This window comes from Toxorhynchites rutilus, chromosome 3, assembly GCF_029784135.1.
Source record: "Toxorhynchites rutilus septentrionalis strain SRP chromosome 3, ASM2978413v1, whole genome shotgun sequence".
Taxonomy (NCBI): Eukaryota; Metazoa; Arthropoda; class Insecta; order Diptera; family Culicidae; genus Toxorhynchites; species Toxorhynchites rutilus.
In genome coordinates, this window is record NC_073746.1 from 19,777,820 (window position 1) to 19,784,192 (window position 6,373).

Here is a 6,373-nt window from a genome sequence, read left to right on the forward strand (position 1 = left end):
GATTTTTCAAAGCCTTTCACGATAGAGTCTGACGCTTCAGACAACGCTATTGGCGCTGCTCTGGTGCAGGAACTCGAAGGGCAAACGCGGATTATAAGCTATTTTAGCAAAAAGCTAAGCAACACTCAACGGAAATATGCAGCGGTCGAGAAAGAATGTTTGGCGGTTCTTATGGCGATAGACCACTTCCGCCATTATGTGGAAGGGACAAAATTTCGGATAGTAACTGATGCCAGAAGTTTACTGTGGCTATTTAAAATAGGGGCGGAATCAGGAAACTCTAAATTGCTACGATGGGCCCTAAGAATACAGTCGTATGACGTGGAACTGGTTTACCGAAAGGGGAAGAATAACATAACTGCAGATTGTCTGTCGCGCTCAATTGAAACCGTAACGGTAACGTCACTCGATCCTCAGTACGACGATCTAATGTCACAAATTGAAGCAAACCCCATTCAATTCAAAGATTACAAAGTAATTGACGGGAGAATCTACAAATATTGCAAATCCCAAAATAAACGATCCGACCCTCGATTCGCGTGGAAGTGGTTCACTCCGAAAGCAGCAAGAACGGATGTGATTAGGACCGAGCATGGGAAAGCCCATTTCGGCTTCGAGAAGACGCTGGGGTCTGTAAAGGAAAGGCATTTTTGGCCAGGTATGGCCAAAGAAATAAAAAACTTCTGTAGAGAATGTGTGCAATGCCAAACGAGCAAAGCGGTGAATATAAATGCAACTCCTCCGATGGGATCGCAAAAGCCGGTAGAGTACCCATGGCAGTTCGTCACTTTGGACTATATCGGACCACTGCCTGTCTCGGGGAAAAAGCGTAGCACGTGCCTACTGGTGGCCACGGACGTCTTCAGCAAATTTGTACTCGTGCAGCCTTTTAGAGAGGCGAAAGCTGATTCACTCGTAGACTTCGTAGAAAACATGATTTTCCGACTTTTCGGAGTTCCAGAAATCGTTCTTACAGATAATGGAACTCAATTTTTGTCCAAAATTTTCCGCGAACTGCTAGTTAAATATAACGTAAACCACTGGTTGACACCTGCCTACCACCCACAGGTCAATAACACCGAAAGGGTGAATCGCGTGGTAACCACAGCCATTCGAGCCACCCTTAAAAAAGAACATAAGCATTGGACGAACAACTTACAAGAGATTGCCAACGCAATTAGAAACGCAGTTCACGATTCCACCAAATATAGTCCCTATTTCGTCGTTTTTGGGCGGAACCAGGTCTCGGATGGAAAGGAATACGCCATCATTCGAGATAACCACCAACAGGAAGAAAACGGTCAGGAAAAATTGTCAGAAGAACGGAAGCAATTGTTCGAAGAGGTGAGGAATAATCTGGCAAAAGCTTATAAAAGACACGAAAAAAATTACAATCTGCGATCAAACACAGATTGTCCACGGTATGTTGTTGGGGAAAAGATCCTGAAAAAGACATTTGATCTGTCAGATAAAGGCAAAGGTTTTTGCAAAAAGCTCGCTCCTAAATACGAACAATGTGTTGTAAGAAAAGTCCTTGGTTCTCACACCTATGAGCTGGAGGATAACGCTGGAAAACGCATTGGCGTATTTTTCGCAAACCAGCTCAAAAAAATGAATTTTCCTTCTGATGCTCCAAAAACCTAAGGGTTATGTGTTCAAGCTATGTACCTTTCAGAAAGGAACTAATAATAGAAAACACACCTATGTGGAAAGTCTACGTCGAATCCCATCGATTGAGGAATCGTTGAGACTTTGGAAGATTGCCTAAAGTCTGGGTTGAAAGCTCACAATGATTCAAAAAAAAAAAGTAGCAAAGTTCACGAAGAAAAGGAAAGAGTCGGAGCGATGACCTGTGCAAAGTAGCGGTCATGGTACCGCGAAGCGTAAAGCGAGCACTGATGATGATTTTCGAAACAATCAGTAGTGGACTTTGTGAAGAAACGAAGAGGAGAGCGCCTCAGCACTTGAAAGCAGTCGGAAGAAGAAGAGACTAGATAAACCTCTCGATCTGGGTGATTCCGTAGAATCAAGCATTTGAAAGCTATGTAGCCGAAGTGACTAACGGGAATCCCAACGAAAACATCAAGAAAGAGACCGACCTTCGGAACCGAGTTGGTAGGGAAAAGCGACCCGGATTGTAAATATTTGTAAATATTAGTTGTAGTTAGTTATTATTTTTTCCTAGTTCCCTAACTCTTACTTCTAGTGTTAGTCTTAATTCTAGTTAGATTAGTTTGTTAATTCATTAAAAAGTTATAGTCACTCACGTTTTTCCTTTGTTTATATTCCATATTTTTCGGTTGTTTTTGTTTTTTTCGTCATTTTTGGCGTTCCGGTATTCCATTATTTATTTGTTTTTTTTTGGTTCGAAGAAATTCCGTTTAGTTTATTAGGTTATCCGTGTTGGTACAGTTTCCTTAGTTTAATTCCTAAAATAAGTAAAAAATTAATAGATATTTAGATTGAATAATTACATTTTGGTTATCGTTGTGATTTTGGTCTTGTCACTGTGTCCTCCAGCTCATATTCCGTGTCCTATCCTTGAAAATTTTCCTGTCCGTGTTTCCCTTGTGTTTCACCAGTGTCCAGATCCAGTTGTTCCCGTTTTCTACCGGCTTTTCAGTAGCCTCCATCCTTTTCCATTATTGTGTTTTCTTTTGATGATTTTCATTCCATTCCTGTGTTTTCCTTCAGTTGTGGTTTCCAAGAGTTGTCCTAGTCGTTTTGCAGATTCCTTCATTATTTGTCTCCAATGGTCCCGTTCAATATTCCTCCGTCCTTTTTGTCCTAGTCCCTTTTTGGTCCCGTTCCTGGTCATCCTCGTCCTTCGTCGTTGTTTGGATCGTTTCCTCAGCAACAATCCAGTCCAATCGGTGATGCTGTTCCCCTTGTCGAACCTAATCTGGGAAAGAAAAAGAGAAAAAAAAGCTTAACACCTAAGAATTGGAACGACTCACCATCTTCACTTTCCTTTTCCATCGTTGTCCATATCGCTCACAAGGTTTTTTCTTCATAAACACGGAATCGTCCGTGTGAAACACATAAATTAAAAAAAAAAAAAAAAAAAAAAAAAAAAAAAAAAAAAAAAAACAAACTTCACTGACCAAACCATCGCTCCGGTTTGTTTACTTCTTAAACACTGTTTAGTTGGCAATAGCTTGAGTGACTTGTGTGAGTGTATTGGGAGAATGAGTGTACATCGCTTGTAAGCGAGGGGTGCGTGAATGTGTGATTGGTTGATTATTTAGTTCTGTTTTGTGATTTTGTTAGGAAAAAGGTCATCTCATCGTTGGAGCATGCCAACGATTGAGAATGGCGAACTTTAAGATTTTTCTTCGGTGGAAGCACGCAATCTTTGGAGTTTCCAAAGTAGCTTCCATATCCGAAGAAATTTCGGGCTAATTTAAGATGGATATTGTTTTCATTCCTTTTTACTCGGGTAAAGTTCTGAGGTCGGAATGAACAATATTCATCGAGTTATTTTTTCGACGTAGGTCGATAGTACGTTTTTTTTTACATCTCCAGAAACACTTCTATTAATGAGAAGTGGAGGATGTAAGGATTTTAGTTATAGTTTTGGGTAATTTTGAGTATATTTTTTCTTCATTTTGTGTGAATAGGATTGTCAACTAATAGTAGTTCTTGAAGGTCAGATCGATTGATGTATTTTCGAGTTTTTCTTGTTTCTCAGTTCAGTAGTTAGTTAGTTGCTGTAATGCCAGTAATTTTTGATGGGCGTTTAGAGTTAACCTTTTACAGTGGTTCGCATGACATTTCGCTGGAGACCGGAGCTGTAAAGCGTTGATGGTCAGTTACAGACAGATTACCCGATCTGATACTGGAGATAGAGGATGAGTCAATTCAGTTTGACGATGACCACATATGACCCCGAAAATGTTAGTGAACATTCTGCGAAGGGAGACTCTATTTTCGCCTTCGAAAATTTGATTGGTTTATGCCAATCAAATTTTCGAAAATTCAGCAGGGAATGATGTAGCGTGGTACTGGTTTCGACATTTGGAAGCCCCTCGTTTAGTTATTTTGAAGTTCAGATTCTACACCAGCTCACTTGTGTGAATCGGAGCCTCTCTCTTCTTTCAATGTATTGGATGTAAGGCAACGCGAGTGCCGCTCCTCTTTTTAGATTTGAGCAACTTGGCATAATGGGTGCTGGATGTGATTCGACGGCTGTGTTTTAGCCAAGACACCCAAATACCAATACACCCGAAAGACTCATGCTTTCCTTTTTTCATTTTTTTCGTTTGGATATTTCCCCCAAATAGCAGAGTCTTTCGGCGGAGGTTTTCTTGTTCTTGGAACCTCAGAAACCCGGCAAGCGATTCGATTTGAACTGCGCTCGGGAGGTTAAAGGTGATCGCCCGAGAATATTTGAATATGAGACCGATGTAGGGACAAGGGAACTTGGCATGACTTGCGTGATTATTAACTTCGTTAATAATTACGCAGTTCCGGTCCTATTGATTAGTACGCTGATCTGAGGACTAAAAATTATGTTCTTCCATTTCAACGTGGACCGTGGAAGAGGTCGGAGTGGTGTTATTTTCTTGAACCGCGAATTTCACAAAAGGTAGTTGGTGTTTTAATTATCGCGAGTTAGTTGTGCTCATTAGTGTTTTTTTTTTTTTTTTTTGTTCAAATTTTGTTAGCTGGATAGTCGATAGATTTAGGCAAAGTTGAAGTTGTACCCTCCCGTGCATCCGTTAAATACATCCGGAGGTAAGAATGGCATTGTGGTTTGGCTCATGTGGCGTAATTTTGAATGGTTCTTGTGTGTGCTTTTCGTGTAACCTCTTTAGGAAGCGCCGCTACTGACCCCACGGAGTCAACGTTGGAATTGACCAAAAATCCAGCCAAGGCTCAAACCTTTCCGCCTGGTTCGAAGACTGCGCTGCGCGAACAATACTGGCAGCCGCAACAGGCGTAAACCGGAAGTTAGGACCGCTCATCGCACGCCCAGCTAGGAGTAGAACCCGTCGACGTAGCGAATCACATAAATCCATGGTAGTGAGTACCTTTTTTCCTTATCCATTATTAACATGCGCATGTAGGATAAGTGATATTGAGCAAAACGCTATAAATAGCTACTAACCACGAAAGCCACACAATTCAAAGCCATACACACACAAATAATGCATGCAGTGGAGAGCTCACTCCATATGACTGTGTAATTTCAATCGCTATAAGCGAAGCCATTCATGAATAGCCTAACGGAGTAAATAGCAAGCGCGCCGTCTTCTCAACCTAGATGTGATGAGATCGAGACTTGGGAGGAAAATTAGAGTAGAGTAATGAAATTTGATTAATGTTCTTAGAGTAAATAAATTTTCTATGTTGATGGATGTTCTTTCCTGATTGACTAAATGTTCAATGTAGAAGAGAAGTGTTGATGAAGCTAATTGATTTAAGTGATTGAGAATGTTGTGAGAGATGTTTTGATATTTAATGTAGTGTAAAATAAACTTTTCCGTTCGATTTATATGTTAAGGTCTAAGAAACAAATGTGTATTTACTGGCTCGCGGTGGCCTAAACACCGACGAACCCGTTCACTCTTCTTTTTGTGTTAATTAGGTCACGAGTCAGGGTGGAGACTCCTTTTTTTGTTTACTTCCACTCTCACTCCTACGCTCCGAAGCGAGCTCTGAAGTTGAGGGGAAGATCATTATTAGTAGGTCCAGTGAGGAGACCTCAGCATAAGTGGTAGTCAGTGGGATCGACCCAGACTTCCTTGTGTCTGCATTACGTCTCGTGGACAAACGATATCGCGGGTTCTCCCGAGAGTGCAGGAAAAAAGTCGCGAAGCTAACCGGGTTGGTGAGGAGAAAAGGACAAACCCGCCCTCAGTGGGTGTCTCATTGCCGGGCAAGGAAAATAACACGGCGGTCGGTCTCCCTCACGGGAGTGGCGCTTAAGCCGACCGCTTATCTGCGCAAATTCCCCGGTAGCGACGGGCTCGCGCGCTCCCCCGGCGTCGCGGGTTACAACATTTTGCCTAATCCTCAGTTCAGTGAGCTGGCGACATGATGAGATCCAATGCAGTCTTGAATAATCGAGCCAAAGCGTTGCATTTGTACCCGCTTTTGTATACCTTGTTAGCAAAACGAATTCCGGAGTGTAAAAATGCATGGGAGTATAAAAGTATTGCCGACTTGAATGTATCTGCAATGCCGATTTTCCCAACTTCTTGGTTTCAGAATCTGTATTGGGAAAACATATTCCGGTTTGTAGTCTGCATCTATTTTGCAATGCCAATTTCCCCTGGCTACATGGTTTTAATGTCTGTGTTAGGGAAACATCCATCCATTCCAGCGATCGTACCTCAATCGTTGCGCAATCATAACTGAGTGGATTTCC

At 41.8% G+C, this 6,373-nt stretch overlaps 1 long non-coding RNA gene across 1 annotated transcript; it reads left to right on the top strand.

Annotated features, from left to right (window-relative positions):
- Window positions 1-2,293: 2,293 nt before the first annotated feature.
- Window positions 2,294-5,983, top strand: LOC129779886 (uncharacterized). Its single transcript, XR_008743791.1, has 3 exons — window positions 2,294-4,588; window positions 4,668-4,737; window positions 4,818-5,983. It is a non-coding gene; the product is annotated as an uncharacterized LOC129779886 (long non-coding RNA).
- Window positions 5,984-6,373: the final 390 nt, after the last annotated feature.